Here is a 12,173-nt window from a genome sequence, read left to right as displayed (position 1 = left end):
CCCAGGGACAGAGGAAGGTTCAGGCCTTTTCCAGGTTGCTTGGCTGAGTCCTGGAATTCCTGTGTAGGAGCCTGGGGGCCCCCACGGTTCATGGCCTTTGGGTGGGGTAGGGGCTGCACTGGCCAAGCCAGCCTTCCTCTGGACAAACCCATCAAGGAGCACACAGAGGAATAGCCCTGGGTGTGTCCCAGGGGTAGGAGTCTGGACACTGCGCACCACTCTCCGGGATGGGCCTACTTCCTTGGCTGCAAACCCAGAGGAAGAAGAAGAGAAAGTATCACTTCTGGGTAGTTGCCAGGGGCCCAGCCCCACTTGGGGATTTACACCCCATGTCATAAGAGGCCATCAAGGGCTCTTCCAAGGCTGACAGCCTGTGACTCAGCAAAGTGACGGTACTTGTGCCCTGGCCAATGCGAGCTGAGGGCTCACCAGGTGTCCACCCTGGCTGAGGTTTCCCACACCTCATCTCACCTAACCCTGACTCAGCCCCTGATATGGGTCTGTCATCAGCCCCATTCTCAGGTCAGGACTCAAGAGCAGAGAGGTGTGGTCACCTCCCTATGGTCATACAGTTAGCAGATGATACAGTCAGGGCTTCTCCCAGGCCTCAGTAGATGGGGAGCAGGCAGGTTATGGGGGCACAGAGGAAGCTCGTGTGGACCCTGCCATAGTCGGCCCGGTGTGGACCTCAGGAACAGTTCCACCATGTACAGTGGCTCCAACTGAGCTTGGTCTGGACTCCCTGGACCCCACAAGCTTGTTCTTCCTGGGGCCCCTGGTCACACAGCTTGTCTCTAGAGGGAAGCCCACCTGTATTCATCCTCTGCCATGGTCATAGTATGGCCTACACAGCCTCTCTACCCCTCCCCTCTTTGGGTGCATCGCACTTTGCCTTGAGGTTTCCAGGAGAGAAAGATTGAGGGGCCAGTGTGTGCTTGCAGGCTCCAAGCTCATGTGTCTGCATGATCCTGAGGGCCCAGAGAGTACATCTTGGCATCTAATTTAAATTTTTCTTGCTGCCATAGCACCAGCCCTACTCTAAAGCCATGGTTCTCAACAAGGTGGGATTTTGCTCCCCTGATCCTCCCCCCCTCCCAAGGACATTTGGCAGTATCTGGAGACATTTTTATCTGTCACAACTTGAGGGAGAGGAGTGCTATTGGCATCTAGTGGGTAGAGACCAGGCGTGCTGCTAACATCCTGCAAAGCACAGGACAGTCCTCACAACAAGGAATTAGCTGTCCCAAAGGGCAATACTGTTGAGACTGAGAATCCTTGATATAAAACATGGCTTTTGGAGCAGGGCAGCCTTTGGTTTGAATCCTGCCTCCACCATTCACTAGCTGTGTACCCCTGGACAAGTGGCCTCACCTCTCTGAGACTCTGCTCTTCACCCAATGTGGCACTAATAGTGGCCCTTACCTCATGGGATCTTGAGGACTGAGTGGACGGAACACACCCAAAACTGGGCACAGGTCCTGGTACTGGGGAGGCTTCATCAATGATAGCCATTATCCTTCCTTTCCATGTTCTAAGGTGAACCTCAGGGTGTGGGAGCAAAGGCCTGGTGGCCAGACCTGGAGAACCCCAAGGGTCCAGCCTAGCACAGCGTGGGCCTACTGTTGATGCTGAGGGAGAGAATGAGTTGACCTTTGTGAACCTGGATGGAGGAGCCAGAAAGGAAACTTGATCCCAGGGGGGCAAAAGTCACATGAAGCTCACCTCCATCACCCTTCTCTCCAGCCCAACCCAAGGGAAGCCATGGGGTGGGGGTGAGATGACCAGCACACAAAACACAGTAATGAATACAGGTCCCTTAGCTCGGGGAAGTGCCATGGATTCACAGCTGGGCATCACGGAGAAGTGGCATGTGAGTGGACACAACCAAGACAGGTAGAGACATGGGGGTGGGTGGGAAATGGCATCCAGGCCCAGGGAATGGCATGTGCAAAGGGTAAGGCATAAGGCTTATTTCCCAAGCGATATTCCATGTGGCCAGAGGGGTCCAGCTTGGTGGAAAGAGCCTACCCCAGTAGGGTATCAGGACTGGGAAGCTGGATATAAGTCCATTTTCCAAACAGGTCTTCCCTCCCAGGTATAGGGTGCCAGGGCCCTCTTTTTCTCTGCGGTGTAAAGAATCACTATATTTACTTACTTAAGAATCATTATTATTTACTCTTTCCAGTCCAGCCCTTCCACCTCTTAAAACAGAGTTTTGGGATCCACATCTCTGCCAGGGCTCTCTATTCCTGGAGGTCTCACTAGACTCCTCCTCCTCCCAATCCACTCACAGTCCTATGACCCACTTGGTCTGGCCCAGTCTCCTCTCCATCTCCCACAACCCAGGGTCCTCCCACCAGCAACTTGCTGCAGCCCCTCTGCCCACCTCCATTCTCCCAGGAGCTGACTCCATTGTAACAGCTGCCACCACCTGCTGTTTGAGACCAAAGTCCTAGATGGTCTGTACCATGAGCCAGCCCCTGTGATCAACTCAGGCCTCCTCAGGAATTGTCCCGTTTCCAACCATTAGGCTTCAGCTGGGAAGAGCTGTCTCTCCATCCCTTCTTGGTGTTCTCCCAGAAGGCCTGGAAAATGAAATTTCTTTGGAGTATGGCACCATTGGCTTTGCCCTTTTTTTTTTTTTTTGAGGTTTTGGGGCAAGCTAATGGGATCCCAGGGTCTCTCTCCTTCCCCAGACTTTAGGCCCAGAGGGTACCCAGTGAATGAATGGGTAAATGAATGAATGAGTTAGTTATGCCTGACAACCAAGTTTCAAGTGTGGAAAGGAAGCTCAGGCGCCTACTAGGGGCGGTGGGGACCTCTGGAAAGTGAGAGCAGAAGACCGGAGGATCCAGGTAGGGGCTGCTCCTAGAGGCGCTCCACCAGCGAGAGCCTCCCATCCCGGAGTCTGCCCGGCTCGTCGTCTCAGGGGCAGGGCCCGGCCCAGCCCGCCCGGCGGTGGGCACCCGGCCCGGCCGCGTCCGCACTCCAGCCAACAGGAAGACAGAGCGAGGCCCGGCGCGGCGGGCCAGCGGGCCGGCGGGGAGTCCCGGGCGTGGGCGCTGCGAGCTGGGGAAGCCCCGCCGGCGCCCCCGGGCCTCGGTGTGCTAGGGGTGGGGAGGGAGCCCCCTCCCGCGGGCCTCTGCGTCCTGCTCCGCGGAGCCGGGCGCCTCCTGCGGCCGGGGCGCGCTGCGAGGGTGGGCGGGAGCCGCAGCGTGCCGGGGAGGGCCGAGAGCGCGCGCCCGGGAGGCGGGGCCGGGACCCCTCCTCGCGGCGGGGGCGGGGCCGGGCCGGGCCGGGGCGGGGCCGGGCCGGGGCGGGGGCGGGGCCGGGGCCGGGGCCGGCACCTGGGTGAGGTCGCGCCGCCCCGCCCCCTCGCACTTCCGTGTGCAGCGGCGCGAGCGAGGGAGGCGGCGGCCCCGGGATCCCCGGAGCGACCCCCGGCATCCGCCCGCCGCGCGGAGGCCCGGACGGGACTCACCGGCCTACGGGCCCGTCCCGGTCGGGCCCGCCCCGACCACCGTCCTTGCGCTCCCGGGAACGGCGCCGGGACTGGACCCCAGCCGCCGCGACCCCTGGCGCCTGGCGGTGCGCGGGAGGTGAGTGAGGGCCCGGCCCCGAGGTGGGATCGGGCTACCCCTGGGGCGCCCCCCCTGCCCCCCGCCCCCGATCCGGTTCCCGTTTCTGAAACTGAGAAACTGAGCGGTGGCCAGCGCCAGTCCCGTGGCGCCCCGAGCCCGCCGGTGCCGCCGTCCGCCGTCCGTCGGTCTGTCCCTGCGCCCAGCGGCAGCAGCCGAGGCCCCCTCGTCGGCCGGTCCCTCGACCCTCCGCGCGTTCGCCCGTCCGTCTCGGGTCCCCGGGGCCCCGGTCGGTGCATCCGTCCCCACCCCCTCTGTGTCCGCGCGTCCTCCTCTTCCGAGTCCCGCTGGGTCGGTCCGTAGCCCTCCGCGGGCCGCACCCCCACCCCCACCCCCACCCCCACCCCCACCCCCACCGCACCTCCCGCCGCCGCTGGATCCCATCCTCCCGGAGCCGCGCCCCCCGCCCACGCCCGTCGCCCCCTGCCGGTGCCGCCGTCTCTCCTGTCCTAGGCGGAGGGGGGGCCAGGCCGCCTGCCCGGCCTCGCCGCCCGCCCCTGGGTCCCTGCCCGGCCCAGCCCGCCCGGCGCCTCCTCCTTGCTCTCCCTTCCTTCTGTCCGGGTGCCTCTCTCCGCATTTCTCTCCATCTGTCTCCGGGCTGGGCGTGGCTCTAGTCTCCACCCCCCCCTACCGCCCCGCCCGTACTCCCCTCTGAGCCCCCTCCCCTGGTGGCCCCTTCCACGTCCCATCTGTCCGGGCCGCTCCGCAGCCCCAGTCCGGACGCCACCTCCCGCCTCCCCGTGGGGGCCCAGCCAGGTGAGGGCAGGGGGTGGAAGAGGGCCGGGGTCAAGAGGCAGGAGGTGGGCACCGGCCGCGCTGTTCCACTTCTCCGACTCTCCCGTTGGTCCTCTCTGGGACGGGAGAACCCCTGAGCCCTCCGCCACAACTTACACCTGGTCAGGATTTGGTGGAGTGGGGGCACCCCTTTCTGGTCCTGCCCTGTCTGGTTGGACTTGACTCCTTGTGCTGAGTCGCCTGTATCTGGGCATGTAGGTATGTTGTCTGTCTGTGTCTCTATTTGTGTTCTTTGTCCCTGTGCCTGGGACTTACCTCTGTGGTCCCTTTCTACATGATGTGACTTACCTGTGTGTGCGTGTGTATGTCTGGGTGTCCTGAGGCTCCATGTGCCCTTTGCAACTATGCGTGCACTATGTCTTTATGTCTTGGTGTGTTCTTTGTCACTAGACCCCCCCCTGTGTTGGTATGTGTGTGTCTTTGTGTGCCTGTGTGTCCCTTGTGTGTCCGGAGGGTCCTGTATTGCACACTGCTTTGTGTCATGGTGACCCACTGGCCATATACATTTGAGCTGTTGATTTTGGGAGCCAGTGGTGTTAGTGTCAGCCCACCACATTCACATGGGTGTCTGTATGAGTGTGGGTATGTACGTACACTCACTTGTGCTTCCTCTCTCGCTGCCACTGAGCCGCTGTGACCAGGCTGACCTGGTCACTGAGGGAGAGGGCTGGTCCTTTGAGTTTCCTCGTTCCTTTGAGTTGGGGTGTGGTGGACAGGCCGGTAGAGGGCAGCTCTGTGTGTGTGTGTGTGTGTGTGTCTGCGTGTGTGCGCGTGTGCTACGATATAGAGCTGTTTGGACAGCTGTACCTGGCTATAGGGTGGTGTAAGGGATCTGGTGCGTTCAGAACTGTGGCTGGGATGAGACTGGCGGGGGTGAGTGTGTGACTGGTGGGAGACTCATAGTCTGACTATGAAACTGCCAGTCTGTGTGCTAGGGAATCGCTGTGATTGTGGGGAACTGAGTATGGTGCCTGCACGCCAGGGTGACAGTGCTGGGAGGAAAGGTGGGAGCCCCAGTGTGTGTGAGCATGTGGGAGGCTGTGAGCACCTCATGCCCAGCCCTGGTTCCTGGGGAGGCTGGGGAAGGCCTCTGTCTCTCACCTGCCTCTGCTCCCCCGAGGTGAGGGATACCTGGGGGCAGGTCTTTGGGTTTATAGTGTTGTGACCAAGACCTAGAGCTCTGGACCCAGGGAAGACATGGACTCAAATACTTGATGTGCCTCTTATGGACAAGAGACAAGCTAGACTTCTCTAAGGCTGAGTCCCCTTATCTGCTGAACAGAAAAAGTCGCTGTGAGGACTCAGGGTCCTGTGTCAGTGGGCCTCTAGCACAGGCTTGGCCCATAGGCAGAGCTCAGCACATGCTAAGTCTTATTTGGTGACCACTTACTCCCGCCCCAAACAGTATGGTCCCCATTCTCCTGGGAGCTGGGCTATTAAAAGCCCAGAGAGTCCCCAACCCAGTTTTCTATCTGTGATGTGTCTGTTGCCCCCTCCCATGCCCTTGGCCGGACTGCTTGCAGGAGGGCAGATGCCTGGCAGAGACCCCATCAACCGTGTTCAGCCCACTTGACACCTGTCCGGTCTCAGCAGCACCGACTTAGGAGATTGGGCTGGGGGTGATTTGGAGCTTGGCTATAGGGCGGTGACACGGTTTAGGAGCCTCAGCTAATTGGAGTTTAAAATTGGGAATAAAGTACAGACAAGCCTGAGGGTGCCTCATTCCCCAGGGATGGTAACGGGGGTCTTCAGCTGGAGGAGGAGCTCCCATCTGGGGAGGGGAATCTTTTGTGGAGGCTTGGCCTGCAGGAAAAGTGCTCATCTTTTGGCCAGGAGAACTGAGACACCTTGCTGCCTTTGTCATTCCTTCCTTCTAGGACCTCTCTGGGTCTCAGTTTTTTTCAGCTGTATAATGGGTGCAACATTAAGATGAGAATCACCTGGACTAGAAGGTGCAAAACAAGGATACGAAAGTATCACTATTCATTTGGTACTCCGAATGTGAGTCGAGCACAGGAGCTGTCATGCCACAACACTGGGGCCCCAGAATGACCTGGGGAGATGTAGTCTCCTCATTTTAAAGATAAAACAAACAGAGGCTCAGACAAGTTGCCCCAGACCACAAAGCAGTGGCCCCCACTGCCACTAGGTCTGCTAAGGCGCAGGACACTCTCTTGCAGACAGGAAGATTAGGAATCACTTTCTTGCTATGTCTGTAGTCTGGAAATGCTCCGAGGGCTGAGACATAGTGATCCAATTCCTAGCATGGAGAGGACACATAGCCAATGCCTTGGACAAGTTGGGCCCAATACCCCATTTCACAAAAGAGAAAGCCAAGTCCAAAGAGGCCAAGGTCTCTGGCCAGACCGGGCTGACCGATGGGGAGAGCCTGTTTGGCAGCGCCTCCCACCTCAGCTGTTTCCTTTTGTTCCTGCAGGTCTGCCTGGAACCGGGCCCAGGTGAGGGCGGCGGGCCTGCTTCTGGTGGTGGCCGCCGCAGGAGCCAGGACTGAGGGGAAGGGGGAGCCAGGATCCCCAGGTAAGACTGGATCCGCCTAGACAGATGGACATCTGGACAGTGTGCATGGGGTGGCCTTCTCCCCTTCTGCTGGAAGCAGCAACTGGGCCGGGTAGGGGGGAGGGTCCCACAAAGTCTTCGGGCTGGGTATGGGGCCTGCCTGGGTGTGCCGAGGGGGCAGCAGTTTACCTTGCCTATGAGGACGCCCTGCCTGGAACGGGCTTCTGGCCTGAGGATGACTATGGCCTTGGAGCTCAGAGGCCTGCCCCTGCCTCGCCCCCCCACAGTTTGGGGTGAAGAGTGGTGATATTTGCTGGTCAGTTAGAAGGAAGATGGTGTAGGTGCCAAGGGTTGAGGGTGAATGTATCAGCTTTCTGTGGCCCTTTGTCTTGGCCTCAGGCTGTCCTCATCATCATCATATAGGGGAACTGAGGTCTGCCCTGGGCCCCACAGTGGACTGGGTATCAAACTGAGAATGGAAAGAGCTCCCCTGAACTCTCTTCCACACCCCAGGTTCCCTCATCTCCCCAGCCTCTCTGGGGTGGAGGAGAGACTCAAAATCTCCCTGCCCAGCTCCCAGATCCTGGAGGATGTGGAATCCTGGGGAAGGCTGTACTCTCTGGGGCCCCTTATAAAACTAGATTTCTTCCTTTGGGGCCAGACTTGCCTCCTTCAGCCCCCATTGCAGTGAAAATAGCCCTGTGAGTTAACCCATTGAGTCTCCAAAGTCCAGTGGACAAGATTCTGGGGGTGCGATGGGGGCATTGCTGAGGGCACCTGGAACCTAGGGAGTGACAGTGGGGAGAGGCGGCAAAGGTGGCCTTTCTTCTGGGAGGCCTCCCTGATCAACCCCCACTCCCCTCCCTACTGGCACTCAGCTGGCAGGCACCAACAAGTTTGGGGGGGTGAATGGACCAGTGGGGGCTGGGCTCTGAGAGCTTAACTCCGGGGTGGGAGGGGAAGCAGGAGGCCAGGGTCCCAGCTCCTGGGATAGGAGTGGGGCTGAACAAGAGCAGGGTCATCACTGGGTTTGCTGTTTATTTAACTTACCACTAAGCCTAGAGGGGAAGGAGGTGCCGTGTCCTTGGCTGGCGGGGGGCCTCTGCTACCCGAGGTCAGGGGCCACCCTCTCCCAGCACTGAGCCTCATTCCCTAAGAAGTCTGACCAGTTGGTCTTGGAGCCTGCCCACTCTCAAAGCTCAAACATCATCCACCCAGCCGGTGCATGCTCGAATGACAGAAACTGAGCTGTACCCAGCGCCCGTGCCCGCAAATCCTCGAGTGCCCACACACGCATCGCACATGCACACACACGTCCACAGATTTTCACAGGCACTCACCCACAGGCACGCTCAAACACGCACACAGATGCTCACCCAGTCATTTTGCACACAGAAGCCTGCCCACACACACCACACTGCCCACTGACTTTCCGGGTCAGAAGGGGGGGGGTCTTTGGTCAGGGTCACAACCCAGCCTGCGTCTGGCACTGAGGGTGAGGTTTGAGGTGTGGCTGTGACCACAGGGGCTCCGGGGGGCCGAACCACACTGGGAGGTGGGCTCTGCCCAGGCATTCACCAGCCGGCCAGCTCACCTGGACCAGGCCTCAGGCTGACCAGGACTCCCTGTGGGGGAGTTGGGGATGAGAGGAGGCACCGTGTCAGCTGTGGGCCGGCACCGTTTGTGGCTGCTGCCACAGGGGAGGAAGTGGGGTGCCTGTGGTCACGGGGCCAAGGTGTGGGTGGGTGGGGGGGTCCAGTTTGTCCCCCTGTAGCATCCATGCCTGGTGGAAGTGGAGTTGCTGGGCTCTGGCAGCTACAAGGCAAGCATGGTACTTCTCCCAGGGCAGTCTGTGCACTTTCCAAGGCTTGGGCCCAGGGAGAGGCCTATCCATCCGAGGTGTTTCCGGAGGCTCACTTCCCCTGGGCTGCCCAGGAAGTGGTTTCAGAGTGGGACTGACCAGCGCTCCGTCTGTGGGCTGCCCCGCCCTGGCCTTGCCTGTGAGGGGAGCAGGCCTGGCCAGTGGGGTTAGGCTGACTGACCAGGCTTCCCACTGCCAGAGCTGACTAGGGCTTGACAGAGGCCCAGGCAGAGGGGTCGGGCTGAGGCCACGAAGTCCCCTGCAGCCCCCAGGACCCCAGCTCCTCCTTCCCTCTGAGCTGTATCCTGAGGCTCAGAGCACTGACTCTGGCAGGCACAGTTGCCTTGTGTGAATTGGCGTCTGCTGGGTCATGCCTCTGGGATTAGGCAGCTCCGAGCAGCTGTATGAATGAACCTGAGCAAGTGGCTTTGGTGCCTGGTGCCTCGTTTTTCTTCTCTGACAAATGAGACAATGGTAGCATCCATCTTCATGGGCTGGTGCCGGAAACTACAGATAATGTATGCAAAGCAGCTAGCATGTGCCTAGCACTTTATTAGTGTTTAAGGAGTGGAAACTGTAGTTATGTAAAGCACTTAGCGCTCAGTTTGTGGTAACTATCTCAAAAAACAGCAAATGGTCCTGACGATGGGGTTGTTGTTGTCTGAAGGCCTGAACACCTGGCCAGTGTCACAGGACCGGGTGGCCACACAGCCGGCCCCTGAGAAGCCAGGTCTCTGGCTCCTCATTCCCCCTCCTGGTGGCAGTCCTGCAGGGCAGGGAGCGTTCGCCATGTCCTCTGAGGAGAGGAGCTCTGGGGTGGAGCAGCTGTGCCCACTCAGCAGCCCAGCCCCCTCATTCCCTTTCAAAGGGAGAAAAATAGATCTCATGACAAATGGATGCAGGGAAGAGAAAGGCAGCTGCCTGCTGCCCCCTCAGGCCTCCCCTGGGCCCCTTCTCCCATGATGGTCCCCCACAGGCCGCTGAGCTTGGATATGCTGAGGCTGGTGATGATGGGGTGGGGGGATGATGAGCCCTGCTGCCAGCCTGCCTACCCATCGGACCCCTGGAGTCAGCCTGTGCACTGGGAACGGGGGTGGATATCTGGAGCTAGAAGTTTCCCCTACACATGTATCTATACATACATCCTTGACACCTGGCAGCTGGTAGCAGGGGCATGCCTGTCCTAGGGACACGCAGAAGGTAAGACCAGGGAGAAGGAAACCCTTTGCTCTCCAGGGCCAAGAGGCTGGGGGCCTTGGGTATTGGTGTGGTGATGACAGTGGTATAGTGGGCAAGGGCCAGGAGGCTGGAGGGCGGGAGACTGGCGAGGCCTGGGCTGGGAGTGTGAGTGAGGGCATCCTGGAGGTTTAGGAGCAAGACCTCAGCAGGCATTAGACAGACCTGGGTTCAAATTCTCACATGATATTTACTGGCTGTGTACTCCTGAACCAGCAACTGGACTGCTTTGAGCCTCTGTGGCCTCACCTGTGCAATGGACGAATCAGGGAGTTTCCATCTGAGACCTGAATGATAAAGAGCCAGCATGTGTTTCAGGGGACAAGGCAGGAAGACGGAACAAGTGCAGAGGCTCCTAAGCAGGAAGGAACTTGGCCGCTCAGGGAACTGAAAGGGGTCACTGTGGCGGGGGCAGAGGAGAGAGGGGAGGGCAGCAGCTGAGGAGTCAGGGAGGTGATGGGAGCAGGTTGGGTGGGTTGGGCCCAGGAGAGGCATCTGGGCTTATAGGAAAGGAAACGGCGACCAGTGGGGACTTGGGCACAGAGTGACGAGATCTGTGTTAGTCCCTGGGGCAGAGGGACTGTGGGGCCAGAGCAGAGGATGGACATCAGGCAGGTGCGGAGCCTGGGGAAGGTGATGGGGCAGGACGGGGGACGATGGTGGAGAGAAGAGACGACTTCAGTGTGAACTGCAGGACAGAACTGATAGCGATGCCCTGTGGGGAGGGAGGGCTCCACCCTCTCCTACCTCCATGGTGTGTGGCCAAGCGCTGGCCTTGCTAAGAGATGAGGGGGCGCCTGCTTGGAGAACGCCAGGAGGCCTGCTTCGGATGTGTTTGAGTGCCTCCAGAGCATGATGAGGCGGAGGGCCCGAAGGCAGGCCTGGAGTTCAGGGGTCCTGGGCCCAAAGGAAAGACCTGAGAGGAGAGAGGTAGCTGGCAAGCCTGGGTGGGGGAGGACGGGGTTCGGCGGGCCTCTGGTGGGGAAGTTCAAGAGGTCCTGGGTACGGGGCTGGGATGGCTGTCCCTCGAAGGTCCCTGGCAAGGTGCTCAGGAGGGCAGGCTTGTTGTGGCTGAGCCACTGTTTTCACAACAGCCTCGGAAGCTTTGGATCATGTCACTGGCTTGTTGGGTAAACAGGCACAGTGGAGCGGTTGGGTCAGATGTCTGCATGGTGTGGGCTGTGGGGGCCAGGCGGGGGTGGGGGAGGTAGGAGGATTACGGGGGCTTCTAGTATCAGGGCTGGAGAAAGCTTAGAGGTCTCAATTGTCAAGACGGAGGTGGAGGCCCTGAGGAGAGACAGCAGCCAGCCTAGGGTCTGCTGGGGGTCTCAGGCTGCCTTGGCCCAGCCCAGTCTCTTCCCAGAGCAGTGGTCCAGAGCCAGGCACTGCAGGGCTGCGAGCCTTGAGAGAGCCCCTTTACCCACTGATCCAAGGAAGTTTCGGGGGGTACCTACGGTTACAGGACAGCTGGAAATGGGCAGTGGGCAGATGGAGAGAGGGCCAGGTGTGAGGATGGCGGTGCTGATAAGGATGACGATGCCAGGTCTTGCACTCAACACAACCTCCTAGGCAGGGCAAGCTCATTCGCTTTTATGGATGATACCAGAGCACCTTGGCCAAGCTCACAGGGCACTCGGGCCAGACCAGGTCTGAACTGGACCTGTCCAGCCCCACCCAGGCCCCCACTCCTAGGTTCCTATGCTCATGAGCCCTGAGATGGCACATCATGGCCCTGCCTCTCTCCCAGCTTCTCCCCACCCTTAGGGTGGGGAGGGGTGATCTGGGCCCTGCTCACCATGTCGGGGCAGACCTTTCCCCAAGCAAAGGTTAATGTCCACAAAGGGGAGAACCATGGGAATCTGGAAGGAGGCCTTTGTGTGTACAGAGGGACAGGCAGAGGAGTGGACCTGGGGCCCACCTCTGTGGAGGCTGGCGGAGCAGCCGTTCCCACGCCTGAGCACCTGCCCGTGTCCTCACCCCAGAGGCGGCCAGGTGGCCGTTCCAGGGTTAGAGCTGGAGGGTCCCTCTCTGCCTCCCCCTGGGGCTGCCCCACCAGCTTTGTGGTTTTGGGTGAATTGCTCCATCTCTATCTGTTGGGTTCTGCCCAGTGAGTCTGGAGCTCAATG

The 12,173-nt window shown here is 59.8% G+C and overlaps 1 protein-coding gene across 5 annotated transcripts in view; it reads left to right on the top strand.

The window, feature by feature from the left end:
• The first annotated feature begins 3,384 nt into the window (after positions 1-3,384).
• Positions 3,385-12,173, top strand: part of PRKCD (protein kinase C delta) — a 29,433-nt gene continuing 20,644 nt past the window's right edge. For 4 of the 5 annotated variants that reach the window (XM_072785898.1, XM_072785900.1, XM_072785896.1 and 1 more), the window contains exons 1-2: positions 3,385-3,599; positions 6,871-6,971. The gene's annotated coding sequence lies outside the window, so the exon portion shown is untranslated. Of the gene's footprint in view, positions 3,600-4,375; positions 4,395-6,870; positions 6,972-12,173 lie in introns of those variants that run through there. The other variant, XM_072785897.1, reaches the window with a different exon arrangement.

The sequence above is a fragment of the Canis lupus genome, chromosome 19 (assembly GCF_048164855.1).
Source record: "Canis lupus baileyi chromosome 19, mCanLup2.hap1, whole genome shotgun sequence".
Classification (NCBI taxonomy): domain Eukaryota; kingdom Metazoa; phylum Chordata; class Mammalia; order Carnivora; family Canidae; genus Canis; species Canis lupus.
Note: the sequence above shows the minus strand (reverse complement) of the source record. Positions and strands in the feature narration are given on the sequence as shown.